Consider the following 24,110-nt stretch of genomic DNA (forward strand, 5'->3'; position numbering starts at 1 on the left):
CATCGGGATGAGAATGTAAATTGTGTTGAGAGTCTTGGTTTGCCTGACTTCACAGTGAGGAGGAAATTTCGTGATGGAACCTTATGAGGTTCAATTGTGTTTGTGTCTTCGTATTGTATGCCTCATGTACACTCCCACATTGTACACAGACTGTGTGTACTTCCCTACACTGTACAGAGTGTGCGCGCTGTCTTACAGTGTACACAGTGTGCGCTATCCTACACTGTACAGAGTGTGTGCTATCTTACACAGCGTACAGATGCTCCCTACCCCGCATTGTTCACAGGGGGCATGCCCTTCCTGCACCTTCTCCACACCACACACAGAGCACGCTCCTCAATCCACCTGGTTTCCTGTAATATACACACAACACCATTCACAGCGCAACTCGGGATCTGTTCCTCTTACCCGCAGAATTGGAAACAAAATGGTTAAGTTAGTTGCAATGCAGAGGCCTGAATTATTCATCTGGAGACGTGCGTTGAAATCCCGGTGCGGAAGCTGGGGAGTTTAATTCAGTTAATTAACTAATCTGTGATGGGAATCAGCAAATGAATGGATTCTTGTAAATGACCATCTGGGTTCATTTGTGCGTTTGTGAGAAGGGGTTTGCCCGCCAACCTTGCCCCAGCCCGTCTCCGGAGCTTCACCCTCAATGCCACATTGCCTCCATGGATCACCAGCCGCAGTTGGGATGGGGTAGAGGGCGTGGGCAAACATTCCGACCCTCCCGGTCATGGCCCATCCCGGGAAAGAGCAAGATATGTCTTGCAGTGGGGCAGGTCGCTGAGGGTGTGAATGGCTGAAGCACTTCTCCACTTCTTACTGTCTTGATGCAGTACATCTTTTCTCTTGAGCCACAGCCAGTGACTGCTCCATTCTGCTTTTTTCCTTCCATCTTCCTCTCTACCGCTGACTGTGGCCGGTTAGGTTCTGGACTTGTGTCCGTTGGTGGGACAGTACTTGGTTGAACTTCACCTGGAGTACTGATACCCTGTGGACTGCGGTGGTTAACTTGCCACTGGGCCTCACTCCACTGATTTGGCCTACCTCTTAGAAAGTAATGGTTGATGCGAGGCCCCACACCAAGCTCTCCCAGGCACTTTCCCCTGCCCTGGTGGATCTTGAGACCCTTCTCTGATGTTATCTTTTCCCAGCCACAGGTGCAGCTTGGTGGGCTGAAGGGCCTGTTTCTATGCTGTTTAGAATTAGAATTGCCTTTATTGTCATCTCTAAACGGAACTGAAACTCAACTGAAAAGATCGGCACCATATAGCTTTTGGTTACAATGCCTTGGGAATATCTAGGACCAGAGGTTCACAGCCTCAGAATAAAAAGATGTACCTTTAGAAAAGAGATGGGAAGGAATTTATTTAGTCAGAGGGTGGTGAATCTGTGGAATTAACCATGAAGGCTGTCAACAGATATATTTAAGGCGGAGAGTGACAGATTAGTATCCCACGGCCGAACGCACAATGGGAACTTCACTCGCCCCCCTGCAGGAACTATACAACAGGAGGTGCAACTCCAGGGCAAATAAAATCATGGGAGACCCCTTCCACCCCTGCAACGGACTGTTCCAGCTGCTACGGTCAGGCAAACGCCTCGGTTGCCATGCGGTGAGAACGGAGAGGTTGAGAAGGAGTTTCTTCCCAGAGGCAATTCGGACTGTAAACGCCTATCTCACCAGGGACTAACTCTACTGAACGTTTTTCCTTCCATTATTTATTATGTAAAAGAATATGTGTGTTATGATTGTGTTTAGAATTTGTTTGGTTGTTTTGTTGTTTGTCTTTTGCACAAAAGTCCGCGAGCATTGCCACTTTCATTTCACTGCACATCTCGTATGTGTATGTGACAAATAAACTTGACTTGACTTGACTTGACTTGAGTATGAGTGTCAGGGGTTATGGGGAGAAGGCAGGAGAATGGGGTTGAGCGGGAAATATAAATCAGCCACGATTGATGGAGTAGACTTGATGGGCCGAATGGCCTTATTCTGCTTCTAACATGATACTGGTGGGCTGGTTTATCTGGAGTTCAGCACTGGTTGGTACTAGACTGTTATTGTACAGTATTAGGACACTGTGATATCTGCCTCCATCACCGCCCACAGCAGTGTGTTCCAGGCTCCCACTCCCTTCTGTGTAAAAAACCTTGCCCCCAACATCTCCTATAACTTTGTCCCTCTCCCCTCAAAGCTATGCCCTCTCGTGTTTGACATTCCCACCCATAACATTTAAGAGGCATTTGGACAGGTACATGGATAGAACAGGTTTGGAAGGTTAAGGGTCGAGCCCGGGCAGGTGGGACTAGTGTAGATGGGGCATGTTGGTCAGGGTGGGCAAGTTGGGCCGAAGGGGTCAGTCTCCACACTGTATGACTCTAAGACTCCATGAAAAACCTTCCGACTGTTTACCATATCTATGCCTCCCAGTGGAGACATTTAGGGCCAGGGCTCGGCTTCAGACTCTTACGTGTTCAGATACAGACTGCCTCTCCAGGGACTGTGTGTGTGTGTGTGTGTGTGTATGCGTTCACTGGCGGTTGCTGCTTTAAGTATCTTCAGCCCTTTCAGCCCCTCTTCCAATGCTGTACCAGTCGGGTTCCCGAGCAGAGTGTTCGGGGCTGCCACCCTCCCCAGGTCCGGGCGCTACATAAAGACAGCTGAACTCCGACGAATTCGGGAGGTGTGCGTGTGTTATTGGCACCGTGTCTCCGTCCAGGCGGGTGGGGGCATTGGGTCAGTGTGGAGAGAGGGAGGGGAATGAGGGGGGAAAGGGAAGGGAAAGAAGAGTGAGGGTGAGGGGGAGGGGAAGGGAAGAAGGGGGGGAGGGGGGGGGGAGGGGGAAAGAAGGGAGGGGGAGGGAGGGAGGGGAAGGAGGGGAAGAAGGGGGAGGGGGGAGGGGGGAGGGAGGGGGAGGGGAGGAAGAAGGGAGAGAGGGGGAGGGGGAAGAAGGAAGAGGGGAGGGGGGGAAGGGAGGGAGGGAGGGGGGGGGGAAGAAGGGAGGGGGGGGAGGAGGAGGGGAGAGGGGGAGGAGGGAGGGGGGGAGTGAGGGGGGGGAGGGGGGAAGGGAGGGGGGGAGGGGGGAGGGGGGGGGGAAGGGGGGGAGGGAGAAGGGGGGGGGGGAGAAGGGAGGGAGGGGGAGAGGGAAGGGAGGGGGAGGGGAAAGAAGGGAGGGAGGGGGAGGGGGGGGGAAAGAAGGGAGGGGGGGGAAAGAAGCGAAGGAGAGAGGCGGAGGAAAAGGGAGGGAAACAAGGGGGAAGGCAGGGAGTGGAAGAGAGGGGGGGGAGGGGGGGGGGGGGGGGGGGGGGGGGAAGGGGGAGGAGGGGAGAAAGGAGAAGGGGAGGGAGCAGGGAGAGGGAGGAGGCACTATGTTTGTGGGAGCGAGCCCAGTGTAGCTCGGAGCGGGGTCCCGGGAACCATCGCCTGTCCCTGGGAGAGAGACCATCTCACCCCGTCGCCCGAACAGTAAAGTAAGCACCAATTCCCTCCTCTCCCCCCCATCCCTCCCCCCTCCCTCCTCTCCCTCCCATCCTCTCCCCTCCCTCCCCTCCCTTCCCCCAGCTTCTTGGACACCTGACTCTCCCCTCGACGCCCGCCCTGTCATTGGGAACTTTGAAATATCCGCACATCTATCTATCTCCTCGCAGCCCCTGTAGCTCCGGCATTGCCCGGCGCAGTGACAGACAGCGATCGGGGCTCTCTCCCCCCTCCACCATCTGTCTGTAGAAGGTAGAAGAAGCTCTCTCCTTCCACCCTCATTCAACAAGGGCACAGGACGCAAGGTGACTCGTGGACGGTGGGTCGGTCCTCTGCCGGGGAACCGTGGCTCACGGCCCCGCACACAGGTAAGGGTGGCCGGTGATCGCGACCTTGGATAGCCCCCTCCCCTCCCCTCCCCTCCCCTCTCCAGCCCGGGACTCGAAAGCCCACCCGCCCACAACCACTGCTTCATTCAGCGACCCCCGGCAGCTGGCTGTGAGCACAGCGCCAACGCCAACCGCTTTTACGGATGAGACCTAAATCACACTGCTTGTAGTAGGGCTCGTGATTTGACATTTGCAGAATTAAACCCAATAATTCCACATTAACTGGAGTCCCAGTCAATTCCCGATTCCAATTAATCCAGAATTAATCGGGGGAAAAAAATCTGAGTCCTTCCAGGAATTTCATAACACATTGTATATTCATTCCAGACTCCAGTTTAAATTCTAGAGACCACCTCCAGTTTAAATTCTAGAGACCACCTCCAGTTTAAATTCTAGAGACCACCTCCAGTTTAAATTCTAGAGACCACCTCCAGTTTAAATTCTAGAGACCACCACCAGTTTAAATTCTAGAGACCACCTCCAGTTTAAATTCTAGAGACCACCTCCAGTTTAAATTCTAGAGACCACCTTCAGTTTAAATTCTAGAGACCACCTTCAGTTTAAATTCTAGAGACCACCTCCAGTTTAAATTCTAGAGACCACCCAGTTTAAATTCTAGAGACCACCTTCAGTTTAAATTCTAGAGACCACCTTCAGTTTAAATTCTAGAGACCACCTCCAGTTTAAATTCTAGAGACCACCTCCAGTTTAAATTCTAGAGACCACCTCCAGTTTAAAATTCGAGCGACCACCTTCAGTTTAAATTCTAGAGACCACCTCCAGTTTAAATTCTAGAGACCACCTTCAGTTTAAATTCTAGAGACCACCTCCAGTTTAAATTCTAGAGACCACCTCCAGTTTAAATTCTAGAGACCACCTCCAGTTTAAAATTCGAGCGACCACCTCTAGTTTAAATTCTAGAGACCACCTTCAGTTTAAATTCGAGAGACCACCTCCAGTTTAAATTCCATTTGGAATATTTTGCAGGACCAAGATACTAAGAAACCTGTCTCCAGAATGTTTGAATCGTAGAAGATGGCAAATTGGTTTTAAAATAGTTTTTTTCCATGCAAGGTTCAGCGATATTTCGGGATGTACATGATCGTGAAATATGATTTCAGCATCGAATTGCATTTTGTATCCAGGCGGTTTTCTATATCAATGTATAAGACTTTGCTAAACCCATTCTGACTTGTTAGTTATAATTTTGATTTTAATAATGTCCCCTGGTATTTGAGCCCATCACCTGAAAGGCACAATTTCTTTTCAGTTTATCACTTAAAGGATAGCATCAAGTCTCCCTTCTGATAGGAAAGAATCCAACTTCCTACAGCGTTGAGCAACCGATCACGGGATTGTGTCGCTACATCATGCAGCAGTTCACTGTTTTACCTGCCGCCTCTGGCGCTGATGCAATAGATGAATGCAGCAAAACCCTTGGACCGCTTTCTTGGCCAGCGCTTTGCTCGGTCGGGGTAACCCCTTCTCCCTTCGATTCGCCTTCCCCAGGCTGACTGGTGAGCAGCTAGCCGCACTGCATTGCATCCATTGACCCTGGGGAGGTGCGACTTTTAGACACCAGGGACTGCCCGATGCTGGTTTACACAAAACAGGCACAAAGTGCTGGGGTAACTCAGCGGGTCGGGCAGCGTCTCTGGAGATGTGCAGGAAGGAACTGCAGATGCTGGTTTGTACCGAAGATGGACAGAAGGATGCTGGAGTAACTCAGGAGGTCAGGCAGCATCTCTGGAGAATATGGATGGATGGGTGACATCTCGGGTCGAGACCCTTCTTCAGTCTGAAGAAACGTCACCCATTCCTTCTCTCCAGAGATGCTGCCCGACTCACTGAGTTACTCCAGCATTTTGTGTCTATCTTTGGTTTAAACCAGCATCTGCAGTTCCTTCCTACGTATGTTATGGATGAGGTGTATTTACACTAAATTGACGGGTAGATAGGCCCTAGAGCGGTAGAACAGCGCCAGAGACCCGGGTTCGATCCTGTCTACCGGTGCTGTCTGTACGGAGTTTGTACGTTCTCCCCGTGACCGCGTGTGTTTTCTCCGGGTTCTCGGGTTTCCTCCCACACTGCAAAGACGCACAGGTTTGTAGGGTTCATTGGCTTCGGTAAGAATAGTAAATTGCCCCTAGTGTGTGTAGGATGGTGCTAGTATCCGGGGATCGCTGGTCGGCGCGGACTCGGTGGGCCGAAGGGCCTGTTTCCCCGCTGTATCTCTGAACTAAACAGAAAATAGATGCACAAGGGAGCTGGGACGTTGGGACATTCAAGGAGGAAAAGAGAATGCAATGGGGGGGGGGGGGGGGGGAGACCAAGGTGATCTAAACAGAATACAAGAAGGGTCCTTCGCTCCATAGATGCTGCCTCACCCGCCGAGTTTCCCCAGCATTTTTCCCCTACCTTCGATTTTCCAGCATCTGCAGTTCCTTCTTAAACGTTCCAACTTCAACGTCGTTTTGTTTAGTCTCATTGTCTGTAGCTCGTTCTCACCTAGTCCACGGCTAACAATGGCCTTTATCATTGTAACCTTTTGTGCATATCATTCATTCATTTGTTCTATATCTCTCTGCATCGCCATCTCTGCTCTCTCTGCATCACCATCCATTCCTCTTGCTTCCCTTTTAACCTAACTCTTGGCTCTGAAGAAGTCTCGACCCGAAACGTCACCTATTTCCTCTCCCCAGAGATGCTGCCTGACCTGCTGAGTTACTCCAGGTTTTTTTGTCTATCTTCAAGCTCTGGATGCTTCCAAGAGAGAGCTAGATAGGGCTCTTAAAGATAGCGGAGTCAGGGGATATGGGGAGAAGGCAGGAACACGGTACTGATTGGGGATGATCAGCCATGATCATATTGAATGGGAGTGCTGGCTCGAAGGGCCGAATGGCCTACTCCTGCACCTAATCTCTGGAACTCTCTGCCACAGAAGGCAGTTGAGGCCAGTTCATTGGCTATATTTAAGAGGGAGTTAGATGTGGCCCTTGTGGCTAAAGGGATTCAGATTCAGATCAGATTCAGATTCAACTTTAATTGTCATTGTCAGTGTACAGTACAGAGACAACGAAATGCAGTTAGCATCTCCCTGGAAGAGCGACATAGAATATGATTTTGTCTACCCACAAGAACAATGTATGTACTGTATGTAAGCAATAAGGGAGTAGTTATTATCTGGAGAGAAGGACTGTTCCTGATCAGGGGGTATGGAGAGAAGGCAGGTACGGGATACTGAGTTGGATGATCAGCCATGATCATGTTGAATGGCGGCGCAGGCTCGAAGGGCCGAATGGCCTACTCCTGCACCTAATTTCTATGTTTCTATTGTCTATTCAATCCGTTTAGCCAGAATTACGAGGCAGCCACATGAGAGGACAGATTCCATGGGCCATCGAACAGCAAATGGGAGATACAGGAGCAAATCTGCGGGAGGATAGAGATAGGTCAGCTTTGCGTAAAGAAAATGCATTACCTGCTCCAAAAATCATAAAGAAAGCAGCAGACGCAGAAAATCTGAGCTAAAAATAGAAAATGCTGGAACTTAGCAGGTCAGGAAGCATCTGCGGAATAACAAACAGAATTAATGATTTAGTTTGACAAAGCCTCATCTTTCCTGAATCGTTAATTCTGTGCAGCGTTCCAAAAGATGTGCAGGAACGGAGGTGGCTGGGTGTAGACGAGGGCCAGGGTTTGCTGGATGAACTCATCAATGGTTTGAAGGGCACAGCATGGAAACATGCCCTTCGGCCCACCGAGTCCATACCGACCATCGATCACCCGTTCACACTGGTTCTATGTTATTCCACTTTCTCATCCACTCCCTACACACCAGGGGCAATTTCCAGAGGTCAATCTACTGACAAACCTGCACGTCTTTGGGATGTGGGAGAAAAAGTGTTTCCCCATTTAGAACGGAGACGAGGAAACACTTTTTCTCACAGAGAGGGGTGAGTCTGTGGAATTCTCTGCCTCAGAGGGCGGTGGAGGCAGGTTCTCTGGATGCTTTCAAGAGAGAGCTAGATAGGGCTCTTAAAAATAGCGGAGTCAGGGGATATGGGGAGAAGGCAGGAACGGGGTACTGATTGGGGATGATCAGCTATGATCACATTGAATGGCGGTGCTGGCTCGAAGGGCCGAATGGCCTACTCCTGCAACTATTGTCTATTGAAACCGGAGTAGCCGGAGGAGGCCCACCTGGTCACAGGGAGAACATGGCAAACTCCACACAGGCAACATCCAGTCGGAATCGAACATTGGTGCCTGACTCCATAAGGCAGCTGCTCCACCAACTGTGCAAGTCTGCTTCCCTAGTTCAGAGATGTAGCATGGAAACAGGCCCTTCGGCCCACTGAGACCACGCTGTCCTTCGATCACCCGTTCACACTCGTTCTATGTTATCCTGCATTTTGGGAGCAGAGATACCTGCAGGGTCACCCCCAAGCAGTTATCTCCAGGGACATAGAACATAGACCAGTGCAGCAGCACTGGAACAGGCCCTTTGGCCCACCATGTCTGTGCTGAACAAGATGCCAAGTTAAATTAATTTCCTATGAATGAATGATTGATTGAATGAATGAATGAATGGATGTATGTATGCATGAATGTATGAATGTATGAATGAATAAATGTATGAATGTATGTATGAATGAATGAATGAATGAACGAATGAATGAATGTATGTATGAATGAATGTATGGATGAATGAATGAATGTATGAACGAATGAATGAATTGAATGATGAATGAATGAATGAATGAATGAATGAATGAATGATTCAATAGTGGGAGAGTCTTGGACCAGAGGTCACAGCCTCAGAATTAAAGGACGTTCCTTTAGGAAGGAGATGAGGAGGAATTTCTTTAGTCAGAGGGTGGTGGATCTGTGGAATATTTTGCCACAGAAGGCTGTGGAGGCCGTCAATTGATATTTTTAAGGCAGAGATAGATAGATTCTTGATTTGTTTGGGTGTCTGGGGTTATGGGGAGAAGACAGGAGAATGGGGGAGAGATAGACCAGCCATGATTGAACGGCGGAGTGGACTTGAGTAGATTGAACGGCAGAGTAGAGTGGCCTAATTCTGATCCAATCACTTTGGAACTCTTGAATGAATAAATGAATGATATTTCATAGTTACATGTGACTGGTCACAGTGATATTCTTTGCTGTGTGCCCGTGATCCGTATTCCTCCATTCTCAGCAGAGCTCCGTTGTAACTGGAAGCACAATGAAACAGGGAAGTAATGTTGAACCTGTGTAACCCACAGGACAGGTGACAATTGGAGTGGCGCATCCATTTGTGATCTCCACACCTCAGGAAGGTCATGATGGGACGACAGATGGCGCAATGGGCTAGGTGTTCGGCTGGCGACCGGAAGGTAGCCGGTTCGAATCCCACTTGGAGTGCTTACTGTCGTTGTGTCCTTGGGGCAAGACACTTCACCCACCTTTGCCTGTGTGTAAATGTAATGTAATTATGTGAAGCACTTTGGGGTCAATGCAAGTTGACTAAAAATGTGCTATATAAATAAGATTATTATTATTATTATTATGATCTCATGAAGGACCAAGGGGGGGGTGCAGTAATATCTACTGGATTGGTTCCAGGGATGAGGGGCTCAGATGTATGCCGAGACTGGAGAAACTGAGGCTATCATGGAGGGAGCTGAGGAGCTTGAGCGGAGGAAGAATAAATCGAGGAAAGCTCTGACAAATGGGTTTGTAGGTCAGTTGACCTCGAAGGTTGCCTGTAATGTGCAGGGAGTGGATGAGAAAGCGGGATAACATGGAACTCATGTGAATGGGCGATCTATGGTCACCGTGGAGTCAAAGTCTGTTTTAGTTACGTTAATAGATACAGACCTTTGGCCCACGTTGACCAATGATCATCCGTACACTATTCACTCCTACACACTAGGGGCAATTTGCAGAAGCCAATGAACCTGCAAACCTGCAGGTCTGAGGGATATGGGAGGAAACTAATTCACCCGGAGGAAACCTACATGGTCAGGGGGAGAATGTACCAACTCCGTACAGACGGCACCCAAAGTCAGGATTGAACCCAGGTCTCTGCCCCTGTCCCACTTAGGAAACCCGAATGGAAACCTCTGGAGACTTTGCGCCCCCCCCAAGGTTTCCGTGAGGTTCCCAGAGGTTGTAGGTTGCCGGAGGTTGCAGGTAGTGGAAGCAGGTAGGAAGACTGGCAAAAACCTCCAGGAACCACACGGAAACCTTGGGTGGGGCGCAAAGTCTCCAGAGGTTTCCGTTCAGGATTCCTAAGTGGGACAGGGGCATTAAGGCAGCAACTCTACCGCTGTGCCACCCACAGTTTCCTCTGCTGTATCTCTAAACTCAACTCTACCTCGTCGAGTCAAGGGGGGGGGGGGGGGGGAGTGGAAACATTTTGTTCAAAATGCGCTGAGAAAATAAGAGGGAAAATCCTTTTCTAAAGTTAGAAAGTTGATACAGTCTGCAGTTGCCTGCGTCCATCAACTGGGGCTTTCAAAAAGCTATTTTGTTTAGATTAGTTTGGAGATAATGCGTAGAAACAGGCCCTTCAGCCCACTGAGTCTGCAGCGACCAGCGATCCCTGCACATTAGCACCACCCTACACACACTAGAGACAATTTTACATTTACACCAAGCCAATTAACCTGCAAACCTGCACGTCTTTCACACATACAGTGGTGAATCTGTGGAACTCTCTGCCACAGAAGGTAGTTGAGGCCAGTTCATTGGCTATATTTAAGAGGGAGTTAGATGTGGCCCTTGTGGCTAAAGGGATCAGGGGTATGGAGAGAAGGCAGGGACGGGATACCGAGTTGGATGATCAGCCATGATCATATTGAATGGCGGTTGCAGGCTCGAAGGGCCGAATGGCCTACTCCTGCACCTATTTTCTATGTTTCTATGTCTTGAGGATGCGGGAGGAAACCGGGGCACCTGGAGGAAACTCACAAGGTCACGGGGAGAACATACAAACTCTGTACCAACCCGTATGTCTTTGGATGGAGTGTGGGAGGAAACTGAGGATCTCGGAGAAAAGCCACGCAGGTCACGGGGAGAGCGCACTAACTCCATACAGACAGTATCCATAGTCAGGATCAATCACGGGTCTCTGGCACGGTGAGGCAATAGCTGGACCACTGCGTCACTGTGCCGTCCTAATTGAATTGGCATTTAAAGGCAGATAATTAGCAGGGCTCTGGGGCAGAAGCAGGTGCTAGAACTGATGAGATTGCTCAAGTAGAATAGTGACAAGCCTCAGTGGGTTGAGTGGTTGCTGTCACTGATGTAACAGTCCCGACGTCCCAACAAAATCTTCCAGCCTTCACAAACCATTCTTATCGCTAAGTGTTTTGCTTTGATGCACAAGTCGTTGACGAGCATTTATTGGCATGCAAGCCATCGCTCCACCTTGTCATCTTCTGCATTGAGACTGTCATTCTTTCTGATAAGTACCTTCAAAATACAATCAATTTTAATTAAAAGTAATGTGTAGGAAGGAGCTACAGATGCTGGTTTGTACCGAAGATAGACACAAAAAGCTGGAGTAACTCAGCGGCTCAGGCAACATCTCTGGAGAAAAGGAATAGGTGATGTTTCCAGTTGGAGCCCTTCTTCAGTGAGCGGCTTGGTGGCGGAGCGGTAGAGTTGCACGCCAGAGACCCGGGTTCGATCCTGACTATGGGTGCGGTCTCTGCAGAGTTTATACGTTCTTCCCGTGACCTGCGTGGGTTATCTCCAGGAGCTCCAGTTTCCTCCCACACTCCAAAGATGTGCAGATCTGTAGGTTCATTGGCTTCGGTAAATTTCCCCAAGTATGTGTAGGTTAGTGTTAGTGTGTGTGGATCACTGGTCAGTCCAGACTCGGTGGGCCAAAGGGCCTGTTTCCTTGCTGTAGCTCTGAACCAAACTAAACCTCACCAATAAGCGACATTTCGAATTGGAACCCTTCTTCAAACTCCAGTCTGAAGATGAGTTCTGACCCGAAATGTCACCGATTCCTTTTCTCCAGAGATGCTGCCCGAGATGCTCCTGACCCGCTGAGCGATTCCAGCTTTTTATGTCTATCTTCATTAAACGTAAAATGGGAGTTCAACTTCAATCTTAAAATCACCTGCATATTCCAGTCCTAATTTCACCCTGTAAAATATGTACGTTTTGTTAAAAAATTGTGAAATTTTATCTCTTATTTTTGTCACCTTTCAAAATTCTTTAACCTCCCGGTTGGTTGCTCAGTGGACTTTAGGGTTGAGAATGATTCTCTTTGGAACTAACATCTGATAGTAAATGGTGTCAAAGAATGGGAAATTGACACCACAGAGACTGTAGGGTTTCAAGACAAAGGAGGAGAGGATGGAGGGGAAGAGAGACTCAGGGTGGGAATTCCAGAGCGGGATTGAGCACAGCTGCTAATGGTGTAGCAACTAAAACTGGGAACAGACACAAAGTGCTGGAGTAACTCAGCAGGTCAGGCAGCATCTCTGGAGGATGGATATGCAACCTTTCAGAAGAAGAAGTGTCGTGTCTGGTGAGGTGCTCCACCATTTTGTGCTGTACGCAAGATTCCAGCATCTGCAGTTCCTTGTGTCTACATATAACCATATAACAATTACAGCACGGAAACAGGCCAACTCGGCCCTACTAGTCTGTGCCGAACACTTATTTTCCCCTCGTCCCATCTACCTGCACTCAGACCATAACCCTCCATTCCTTTCCCGTCCATATACCTATCCAATTTATTTTTAAATGATAAATTCGAACCTGCCTCCACCACTTCCACTGGAAGCTCATTCCACACAGCTACCACTCTCTGAGTAAAGAGGTTCCCCCTCATGTTACCCCTAAACTTCTGTCCCTTAATTCTCAAGTCATGTCCTCTTGTTTGAATCTTCCCTACTATCAATGGGAAAAGCTTATCCACGTCAACTCTGTCTATCCCTCTCATCATTTTTAAGACCTCTATCAAGTCCCCCCTTAACCTTCTGCGCTCCAAAGAATAAAGACCTAACTTGTTCAACCTTTCTCTGTAACTTAGTTGCTGAAATCCAGGCAACATTCTAGTAAATCTCCCCTGTATTCTCTCTATTTTGTTGACATCCTTCCTATAATTAGGCGACCAAAATTGTACACCATACTCCAGAATTGGCCTCACCAATGCCTTGTAGAATTTTAACATTACATCCCAACTTCTATACTCAATGCTATGATTTATAAAGGCCAGCACACCAAAAGCTTTCTTTACCACTCTATCTACATGAGATTCCACCTTCAGGGAACTGTGCACAGTTATTCCTAGATCTCTCTGTTCAACTGCATTCCTCAGCTCGCTACCATTTACCATGTACGTCCTATTTTGATTTGTCCTGCCAAGATGTAGCACCTCACACTGATCAGCATTAAACTCCATCTGCCATCTTTCAGCCCACTCTTCCAAATGGCCTAAATCTCTCTGTAGACTTTCAAAATCTACTTCATTATCCACAACACCACCTATCTTAGTATCATCTGCATACTTACTAATCCAATTCAGGTTCCTATTAAATCTTTCCTTCCTCACCTTAAATCTGTCCTCTAGTTATCGGTCTCCCTAATGTGCTTCAGAGACCCTGTGCGTTTACCCAATCTATTCCTCCCATGATTTTCTATCCCTCTATAAGATCACCCTCATCCTCATGTACTCCGAGGAATAAAATCCTAGCCTGCCCAAAATCTCCCTAAAACTCAGGCCTCCGAGTCCTGGCAACATTCTCATCTATAATTTTTGCACGTCTTTCTTACAGCAGGTAATCAAATCAGCATGCGGTACTCCAAGCCTCGGCTCATCTATGTTTTCAACAACTGCAAATTAACATCCCGATTCCTACATTCAATACCTTGACTGATAAAGTCCAGCATGTCAAATGCCTTCTGTGGCACCCTGTTTGCTCCTTACGCCACATCAAGGGGATAATGTACACTTGTACTCCTCTTTCCCTCTGTTCTACGACACCATACTATGAAACCACTAGCCAAGTTTGGCTTCCAAAATGCAACCTTTCGCACTTATTTAAACGGAACGCCATTTGCCATTTCACTGCCCACTTGCTCTGCTAATCAAGACCCCGCTGTGATTCCTCACAGCCTTCGTCAGTGTCAGCCAGCCATTGCTCCTATTTTCTTCTCCTTTCTGTTTGCGAATCTGAGAATCTTGGCTCAAAGTGCATTATCATTCATGTATTTTGTTTCGGAAATGTCACACCGCAACTATTACATTCAAATGTCACAAGTGTCAAAGGCATTTTGGAAAACAGGGGATCAATGTCTGGGAGACTGCACTCAGCCCAGCTTCCACCATCGCCGCGACAAATTCCAGTTAATCTCTTGACCTGAGAATGCATTTCATCCTGCTCCCTAATGCATGTAGCCATGCAACCCTATTTGAATGAATGAATGAATGAATAAGTTTAAGTAAGTAAGTTTATTGGCCAAGTATTCACATACAAGGAATTTGCCTTGGTGCTCCGCCCACAAGTAACAACATGACATACAGTGACAGTTACAAATGACTCAGAAAACACTAAACATTAATAATGATAAAACATTAATGATAAAACACCATTGATCAAGCATGTGAACCAACAAAATACCAGATCCAAAGGGAGGCTACAGATTTTTGGCTGTTGAGTAGAGCAACTACTCGTGGATAAAAACTGTTTTTATGTCTGGCTGTGGCAGCTTTGACAGTCCAGAGTCGCCTTCCAGAGGGAAGTGATTCAAAGAGTTTGTGGCCAGGGTGAGAGGGGTCAGAGATGATATTGGCCAAGTGTTCACATACAAGGAATTTGCCTTGGTGTCCATGCCGTCTAAGCTAGTCCCATTTGCCTGCGTTCAATCCACAACGCTTTGCATGGTGGCGCAGCGGTAGAGTTGCCGCCACACAGCGGCAGAGACCTGGGTTCAATCCTGACCACGGGTGCTGTCTGTACGGAGTTGTACATTCTCCCTGTGACTACGTGAGTTTTTTCTGGGAGCTCCTGTTTCATCCCACACTCCAAAGGCGTACAAATATGTAGGTTAATTGGCTTGGTAAAATTGAAAATTGTCCCTAGTGTGTGTGGGATAGTATTGGCGTGCTGGCATCACTGGTCGGCATGGATTTGGTGGGCCGAAGGGCCTATTTCCACGCTGTATCTCTAAACTAAACACTTTAAACCTAGAATAAGTGGATTAACATATGATGAACATTTGACGCCACTGAGCCTATACTCACTGGAGTTTAAAAGGATGAGGGGGCACCTCATTGAAACTTACCCAATCGTGAAAGGCCTGGATAGAGAGTGGATATGGAGAGGATGTTCCCACCAGTGGGAGAGTCTTAGCCTCAGAATAAAAGGACGTACCTTTACAAAAGAGATGAGAAGGAATTTATTTAGTCAGAGGTGAATCTCTGGAATTCATTGCCACAGACAGCTGTGAAGGCTGACAATTGATATTTTTAAGGCAGAAATTGACAGATTCTTGATTAGTTAGGGTGTCATGGGGTTTATGTGGAACCCACTGAGCCAATGCAGCTGATCCCATGTCTTGACCTTACAGATCTATTATTTTCCTTGTCTACCCTCCGTCTGACTTACAGCTGACTTTGCTACCATGATTCCTGCTGCCAGTGCACTGCAGACTCCAACTAATCACTATGTTAAAAGGAGCTCACCCTCCATTGTTCAATTATCCTCTCTACATAAGGTGGTGTGAAGAAGGGTCCCAACCCAAAACATCATCTATCCATGTTCTTCAGAGATGCTGACTGACCCGCTGACTTATTCAAGCACTTTGTGTCTTTTTTGGTAAACCAGCATCTGCAGTCTGAAGAAGGGTCCCGACCCCAAAACGTCACCCATCCCCTTTCTCCATGAGCGGAATAGAACATGTAGATGCACAGAGTCTTTTACCCAGAGTAGGAGAATCGAGGACCAGAGGACATAGGTTCATGGTGGAGCTGGCCGACTTCGGAGTGCGGAGCGCTGTGGTGGCGCGCGGCTGCGACCCGACTTCGGAGCTTGGAGGCTTCGGCTGCAGGCCTGTGGACGGTAACATCGGGAGCTCGCGGGTCCCTGGTGGGAGACCGCCTTTCGGAGCTCCCGCAACGGCAAACTTCGCCCGCCCAAATCGAGGGGTCTAAATCGACCTGGAGCGGGGCCTCACATCACCGGGCGCGGCTTAAGCGGCCACGGGGACTTACCATCGCCCGCGGGGGGGGGGGGGGGGGGGGGGGGGGGGGGGGTTGCTTTAACATCTAGGAGCCTCAATCAGCTTGATGCAGCAGTTTGGCTGCTTGACTGCGGGAGAGGTATGGGCACAGAGAACAGGGAGGAGATAAGACTTTGCCTTCCATCACAGTGAGGAGGTGTTTGGAGATTCGCTGTGATGGATGTTTTGTGTGGAATTAGGTTAATTGTGTGGTTTTTTTTTTTTCTGTTTGATGATGACTGCAGAAACGCAATTTTGTTTGAACTTATGTTCAAATGACAATAAACGACTCTGATTCTGAAGGGGAAAAGATTTAATATGTATCCGAGGGGTAACTTTTTCCACACAGAGGGTGGTGGGTGTATGGAACAAGCTGCCAGAGGAGGTCGTTGAGGCTGGGTCTATCCCATTGTTTAAGAAACAGTCGTTTTAAATTATTTTATTAGAAGCAATTGTACAAGAATAAATCAATCAGCATGACAGTTATACAATTTTCATAGAGCTTCATTTTTAACATTTTATAAATTGATACATAAATCAAGAAGAGTAAATTGATACATAAATCAAGAAAAAGAGAAAAAAGGAAAGAAGGAAAAAAAACGGAGTAATCCCCCCCCTGCTCACCCATCCCAAGCAGCGGTTTTAAATTTGTGTTCAACCATCCTGTTGTGTTTAAGAAACAGTTGGACAGGTACATGGATAGGACATGTTTGGAGGGTTATGGACCAAGCGCAGGCAAGTGGGACGAGGGTAGCTGGGACATTGTTGACCGGTGTAGGCGAGTTGGGCCGAAGGGCCTGTTTCCACACTGAGGGAGAGGAGGAGGATGATGATGATGATGTCGGGGAAAGCTGCCTGAGTCACCTTCTCCGAGAGAGACGAGCAAAGTGGGTTGGCGGCTCGTGTGTCAAGGGTGACAGACCAGGCACCAGCGGGCTGCGGGCTGGCAGGAGGCAGAAGGGAAAGGGCTGGGGCTTCCTGCAGCAGTGGAATACAGTAAGAGTGGGTCACCTGCATAGCACTTCTGTAAAGCCTCAGAGGACAGCCACACTTGGGATTGCTTGACTCTGAGGCTTTGTAAAGCCAAGACACAAAAAGCTGGAGTAACTCAGCGGGTCAGGCAGTATCCCTGGAGAACATGGATGGGTGATGTTTCAGGTTGGAAACAAAACCAGGGATGTTGCCTGACCTGCTACGTTTAGTTTAGTTTAGAAATACAGCGTGGACTCCTTACACTAGCACTATCCTACACACTAGGGACAATTTACAGAAGCCAATTAAGCTACAAATCTGCACGTCTTTGGAATGCCTTTGGAAACTGGAGTGCCCGGACAGTCACAGGGAGAACGTGCAAACTCTGTACAAACAGCAGGCGTAGTCAGGATGGAACCCGGGTCTCTGACGCTGTAAGGCAGCAATTCTATCGCTGCGCCGCCCTAAGTTACTCCAGCATTTTGTGTCTTTCCCCCATCAGGGGCAACCAGGCCAAATGCAGGAGATGACTAGGATAGAGTAGTGCATCGTGATGCAGTCGCTGCCTCAAAAAGTCTGGCAGTATCATCAAAGACCCACACCATCCTGGCCACACACCCATCTCCCTGCTACCTTCAGGTAGAAGGTACAGGAGCCGGGAAGACTGCAACAACCAGGTTCAGGAATAGCTACTTCCCCACAGCCATCAGGCTATTAAACTTGGCTCGGACAAAACTCTGATTATTAATAACCCATTATTTGTTATTTGCACTTTATCAGTTTATTTATTCATGTGTGTATATATTTATATTATGGTATATGGACACACTGATCTGTTTTGTAGTAAATGCCTACTATGTTCTGCACGCTGAAGCAAAGCAATAATTTCATTGTCCTATCAGGGACACATGACAATAAACTCTCTTGAACCTGAATTTGAGTCCGTCACAGGAGGTCGTGTGAAGCCAAGAGGCTGTGATCCCTCTGGAGACACGGACACCTTTGTGCCTCAGTCTCACCATCATTCAGCTGCAGGTCTCGTATCTGCCGTAAGGGGACCACTGCAAGTTCATCAGGAGCAAACGAGATCCCACAGAGCATGTATGCTCGTCACGAGGATGAATCATAACTTTAATGAAGGAGGGCTTGACGATGAGAGGCATGGGAAAATGTTGCCATTATTAGAATGTTGCAGCAATAGAACTTGTTCGTCACTAAAATTAAGACCATCTGTCTCTCCACCCCTGCCAATTCTTTCCTTTCCCATAGTTCTCAAAGCCAAATGGCAGCAAATGTGAAGTTTGTCCTGACCTTTCCCTGAACTCTGGTTTTGGCCCTTGGTGCAGCAAGAAGCCTATCCCGTGTGACCTCATCAAAGACGTTCAACCTCAAACGGCAGTCGGTGGATCTGGGCCAGGGATGTCTTGCGTGCCGTTAAACTCACTCTATGAGGGGGCCGCAGGGGCAGCCATTGTGCAGCTCAATGCTTGGACTGGCCTGGACTGATGTACTGGGACGTTGCCTCCCTCAGGAAGACTGCGCTGGGACTATACTGGAAGGAAAAGCGATGCTCAAGAACAGCCCACTGTCAGTCTTGCACCAGCAGAAGACTTATCTCTTTTTTTTTCCAGAATGTTGATACTAAGAAAAAATGATAGCACAAGGAAAGGTTTGTATAGGGCCCTAGTGAGACCACACCTGTAGTATTGTGTGCAGTTTGGGTCCCCTAATTTGAGGAAGGACATTCTTGCTATTGAGGGAATGCAGCGAAGGTTTACAAGGTTAATTCCCGGGATGACGGGACTGTCATATGCTGAGAGAATGGAGCAGCTGGGCTTGTACACTTTGGAGTTTAGAAGGATGATGGGTGTTCTTATTGAAACATATAAGATTATTAAGGGTTTGGACATGGTAGAGGCAGGAAACATGTTCCCGATGTTGGGGGAGTCCAGAACCAGGGGCCACAGTTTAAGAATACGGGGTAAGCCATTTAGAACGGAGACGAGGAAACACTTCTCACAGAGAGTGGTGAGTCTGTGGAATTCTCTGCCTCAGAGGGGGGTGGAGGCAGGTTCTCTGGATGCTTTCAAGAGAGAGCTAGATAGGGCTCTTAATGATAGTGGAGTCAGGGGAAATGGGGAGAAGGCAGGAACGGGGTACTGATTGGGGATGATCAGCCATGACCATATTGAATGGCGGTGCTAGCTCGAATGGCCGAATGACCTACTCCTGCACCTATTGCCTATTGTCAGAACTTACGGATGAATTTTAGTTGTGGCTCAGTAAGTGAATTGAGCTTTCAGAATGACAAGGGGAATAGACAGGGTGAATGCACAGAGCCTTTTACCCAGAGTAAGGGAATCGAGAACCAGAGGACATAGATTTAAGGTGAGAGGGCAAGATGCAAAATGAACCTGAAGGGCAACTTTGTCCCACTCAGAGGGTGGTGGGTATATGGAACGAGCTGCCAGAGGAGGTAGTTGAGGCAGGGACTGTAACAGCATTTACAAGACACTTGGACGATACATGGATAGAAAAGGTTTCAAGGGATATGGGCAAGTTCGAATAGCTTAGACGGGGCAATCTTGTTGAGATGGGACAAAGGGGTTGTTTCTGTGATGCCTGACTCTATGATTCCTATTGATGTCTGTGGTGTGACTGATGAAGTGCCACGCAGTACATTTGTTGGTACTGTAGATATGAAAGAGAACGGGAGACAGAAAGCGGTGAGCCCTCTTCTCTGTAGACACAAGAGACTGCAGACACTGGAATCTTGAACGATACACAAAGCACTGGAGGAACTCAGAGGGTCAGGCAGCATTTGTGGGCGGAAATGAACAGACAATATTTCGGTCCAGGACTCCTTCGGGCCGATGGAGAAGGGTGAGAAAGTTGGAAAAGGCATGGGGTAGGGGAGGAGCAAAAACTGGCAAGTGATAGGTGGATATAGGTGGGGTGGGTCGATTGTCAGATAGGTGAAGATAGTGGCAAAGGCTGGGACTGGTGGTGAAATGGAGACAAAATGGTACCAGATAAGGAAGGAGGAACAGAGAACTTAGAACAGTACAGCACAGGAACAGGCCCTTCGGCCCACAATGTCTGTGCTGTACATCATGCCAAGATAGTCCAATCTCAACTGCCCACACATGATCCATGTCCTGCATATCCATATGTTTATCTAAAAGCCTCAGAATGACAAGGGGCTCGAAGGGCCGAATGGCCTTCACTCCTGCACCTAATGTCTATTGAGTTGATAGGGTGAATATAATATCTTCTCTTGATACACAAGAGATCGTAACTACTGGAATATTGAACAATACACAAAGTGCTGGAGGAACTCAGAAGGTCAGGCAGCATGATTGTATCTACCACGACCTCAGGAGGAGTGAAATGTAAAGCCGGCTGGTCTCCATTGGAATCACTGCTCTTTTTGCACACCTTAAAGACCCGCACTTTGAGTATGGCAGGCTTCATTTGGAAATGTTTAAATGCCGAGAGATTTAAAGCGCATTCACTGCCCACACTGATAAGATGATGGGTACTATTCTTGAACAAGCGGTGGCATTTAGACTCAGGCCTCCGGAGGTGTTGTACTTAATCACCTTGCTGGGTTTTTTTCTTGAATTGAAATTGGCCAGCATCCACAGTGGGAGAACTGATTTCTCTGGGATCAATAACATAGGTTATCAGTTAACAGACAACTGAAGCATCCCTATCACCAACTAGAGAGCTGTCCTGTTATCTTCAATCAGACTTTCTTTATCTTGCGCTAAACGTTATTTCCTTTATCTGTGCACCGTGGACGGCATGATTGTAATCATGTACAAACACCCTTGCAATAACAGACCTCTATGTAGAGGGTTTTATGAGTGTGAGAGTGGGCTTCATGAAGGCGGGGTGAATATCGGGCCAGTCCCTGTCGCACTGCGTGTGGGACCGGGATGTGAATCCCCCAGGTTTAACACCCCATCCTCCACCGACACAACGTTTTTCTCTCCCAGCCTTGGGCTAAACTAGTTCTTATTCAGCCCCTTCACTCGGTTATAATAGACAATCGCCAGTAACGGATAAGGGACGCCTCCCCCCCTCCCCCCCTTCCCTTTTGTCCGTTATAGCGAGAGTTTACTGTGCAGTCTTTACTCCGACTGGATAGCAGGCAACAAAAAAGCTTTTCACTGTACCTTGATACTAGTGACAATAACACAGTAAACTAAACAACAAAACTAGGTCATAGGACAGCAGAACAGCAACATAACTGTCACACCACAGTTCCCCATGTGTTTTAGCAGACCTTGAGTTCAAAGACCAACTGGTGAATTAGCATAACAGCAGCAAATGAAATGAAAAAGAGAAATTGGAAGTGATTTATTTTGAAAGGAAAATTATTAAAGGCCATGTAAGTGGTGTGACGTCTTTTTATGATGGATGCAGGTCCTTGGCTTGATGAGTGGAGTTCAAAACAAAAGGATATTCTTCCGACTACTTAAAATCTTTGGTTAAATCTCCGCTGAAAGACGGTATGCATTTCTGGCCATCATGCCTTGGGATGGGAGTCTTAGTGAGGGTGTCGGAGAGATTTACTTTTGCAGTGTGGGAAAACACGAGATGTTTGGAGTTGCAGAAGAAGCTGGAAGTCTTTACAGCAACATTAAAGAGGATTGAGGGGAGATTTATTGGAGATGTTCAGAATTAGGACTGCTTTTGATAAGGAAGGAAAAATGGCTTTCACTGGCACACAAGAGGGTAATGAGAGAGTAAGCTTTGAATTAATGTACTTAAAAAAAAATGAGGAGAGAGAATTAGGAATCAGTGAGGTTCCGATGATCTGAAATACACCTGCCAATAATAATAGTAAGCCCAATAATACTGTCCACTAGAAAAGACAAAACCTTGGGACTGTGCGGGTTGTGGGCTAATAGATTTCCTACTCCCCTGATGGTCACTTATACGTTTATAGGAGCAGAATGATGCCATTTGGCCCATCAAGTCTACACCGCCATTCAATCATGGCTGATCCATCTTTCCCTCTCAACCCCAGTCTCCTGCCTTCTCCCCATAACCCCAGACACCCGTACTAATCAAGAATCTGTCAATCGCCTTAAGAATATCCATTGATTTTGCCTCCATAGACTTTTGTGGCAAATAATTCCACAGGTTCACCACCCTCTGTCTCCTGTGAGCACTTTGCAACATCTGACTATGTTAAAGGCATCACCTCGATGCAAGTTCATGTTGTAGCTCGTAGCATGGGATTGAGAGCTGGGATATATACAGTGAGACTGGGACCTGTGTTACAGGACAGGAGTAAGCCTCTAGTTTGTCTCATCCTTCAAGTTGCCATCGTCTACTATGTATCTGGGATACAGGCTGACGACTGACTTGTAGCATACCTCAGATCCCTCCCTTTGCCCCCAATACCTTTTGGTGAACAAAATTCTACCCCTCAGGTTTAAAGCCAAGTATTGCCATAAGTGAGCATACCCAGCACGTTGAAGACTGCTAACTTTATTCCTTAAGTCTCTGTTCTAAATTTTAAATGATGCCTTCTTCAGCACCTGTCCTGCGACCATCAGTGAATCCTTCTCTTCCTCCACACTCTGCCATTTACTATCGCTTTCCCTAGCCACCATTTTGTCCACTTCATCAGGCTACTATCGTCTTCCTGCAGCCATTTGCCATCTGCTAATATTATTTACTTCCACCACAAAACATTTCATTGGATACTTTGATTATTTTCTCTATCTTTCCATGACATATTAACAATTTTTGTACTTGGAATAGCCTAGGTTAGTTCAATCTCTGTTTCCTTCACCACCATGGAGAAAGAACTCTGATCAATGTCCTTTTGAGTCTAAAGTGCATATTGCTTCCTTTGTTTGAGGGATGTTCCGACCGAACTCACCCCCTCAATCTCCAGCCATGGAAGGATCCTAGATCATGGTCCTCCCCCACAGAGCCTTGACGTTGGCTGCACCAAGCTTCTGTGCGTCCCTCAACACGTACCCCTGCAGTCTGGAATGGGTGGTAGCAGAGGCCTGATGTTGAGCCTTTTACAGGTTTTGTATGTGAGAGCATCTCCTGCCCTGTAAACCTGCTGACATATCATTTCGACTGGACATCTTTGTGCAATGGTGCGGACAAATAAACCAGTAGTATTGGTGGGTTTTAGACTGGTGTATCGTGGTGCTCCCCAGACTTGGCCAGGATCACTGCTTTGCTGAATACACACAAATGTTTTCATTTTGCATGTTAAAACCCACCTGAGAACCATGGGCGATTTTGCAATTTTACTGACGGATTTTTCACTTTTAAAACTTTTCATATAACAAGTGAATAAAGATGAAAAAAAGTATATACATGCCTTACTTTGATGACCTGTGTTACAGGAAACGAGATAAGCCTCGATTTTTTGGATCTTTAAATTGCCATCGGCACTATGTATCCGCTGGTCACAGGCTGCTGGATTTGACCTTCAGCTCCCTCTTGAATCCCTCCCTTAGCCCCCTATCTTTTTTTTGGTGGACTGTAAATTTAGGTCTACCCCTCAGGTTTAAAGCCACCCCGTATGGCCAGTAAAGAGCAGCATCCCAGCACGTTTTCGAGACTTTTAACTTTATTCCTTAAGTCGTGTTTTAAATTCACTAAATGTACCGACCGGATGTATAGCATGTACTCCACAGATTTGAATCCGTGCTGCTTCTCCACTCCAGTGTCATTTCGTGAAATCACGCTATTGTCCCTAGGAAAAAAAAAAAATGATGTCCATTTTGGAAAGGCTACTACCCCTACAATTAAAATGTGGATAATGGAAATGTTTGCCATCTGAAAAACTAGGCTTGTCTTACTGGACAAACAAAACATTTTCATTGGAGAACTTGGTCTCCATTTTCTGACTATTTTTCCACGGGACATATTAACAATTTTCGAACTCAGGAATAGCCTAGTTTACTTTCAATCTCTGTTTCCTTCACCACCATTGAGAAATAACTCTGATCAATGTCCTTTTGAGTCTAAAGTGCATATTGCTT

The 24,110-nt window shown here is 47.4% G+C and overlaps 1 protein-coding gene across 2 annotated transcripts in view; it reads left to right on the plus strand.

Annotated features, from left to right (window-relative positions):
• Positions 1-3,382: 3,382 nt before the first annotated feature.
• LOC129713757 (GTP-binding protein Rhes-like) overlaps positions 3,383-24,110 on the plus strand; it is a 34,062-nt gene continuing 13,334 nt past the window's right edge. Inside the window, exons 1-2 of one of the 2 annotated variants that reach the window (XM_055663041.1) lie at positions 3,383-3,477; positions 3,655-3,852. The gene's annotated coding sequence lies outside the window, so the exon portion shown is untranslated. Of the gene's footprint in view, positions 3,478-3,548; positions 3,853-24,110 lie in introns of those variants that run through there. The other variant, XM_055663040.1, reaches the window with a different exon arrangement.

The sequence above is a fragment of the Leucoraja erinacea genome, chromosome 37 (assembly GCF_028641065.1).
Source record: "Leucoraja erinacea ecotype New England chromosome 37, Leri_hhj_1, whole genome shotgun sequence".
Classification (NCBI taxonomy): Eukaryota; Metazoa; Chordata; class Chondrichthyes; order Rajiformes; family Rajidae; genus Leucoraja; species Leucoraja erinaceus.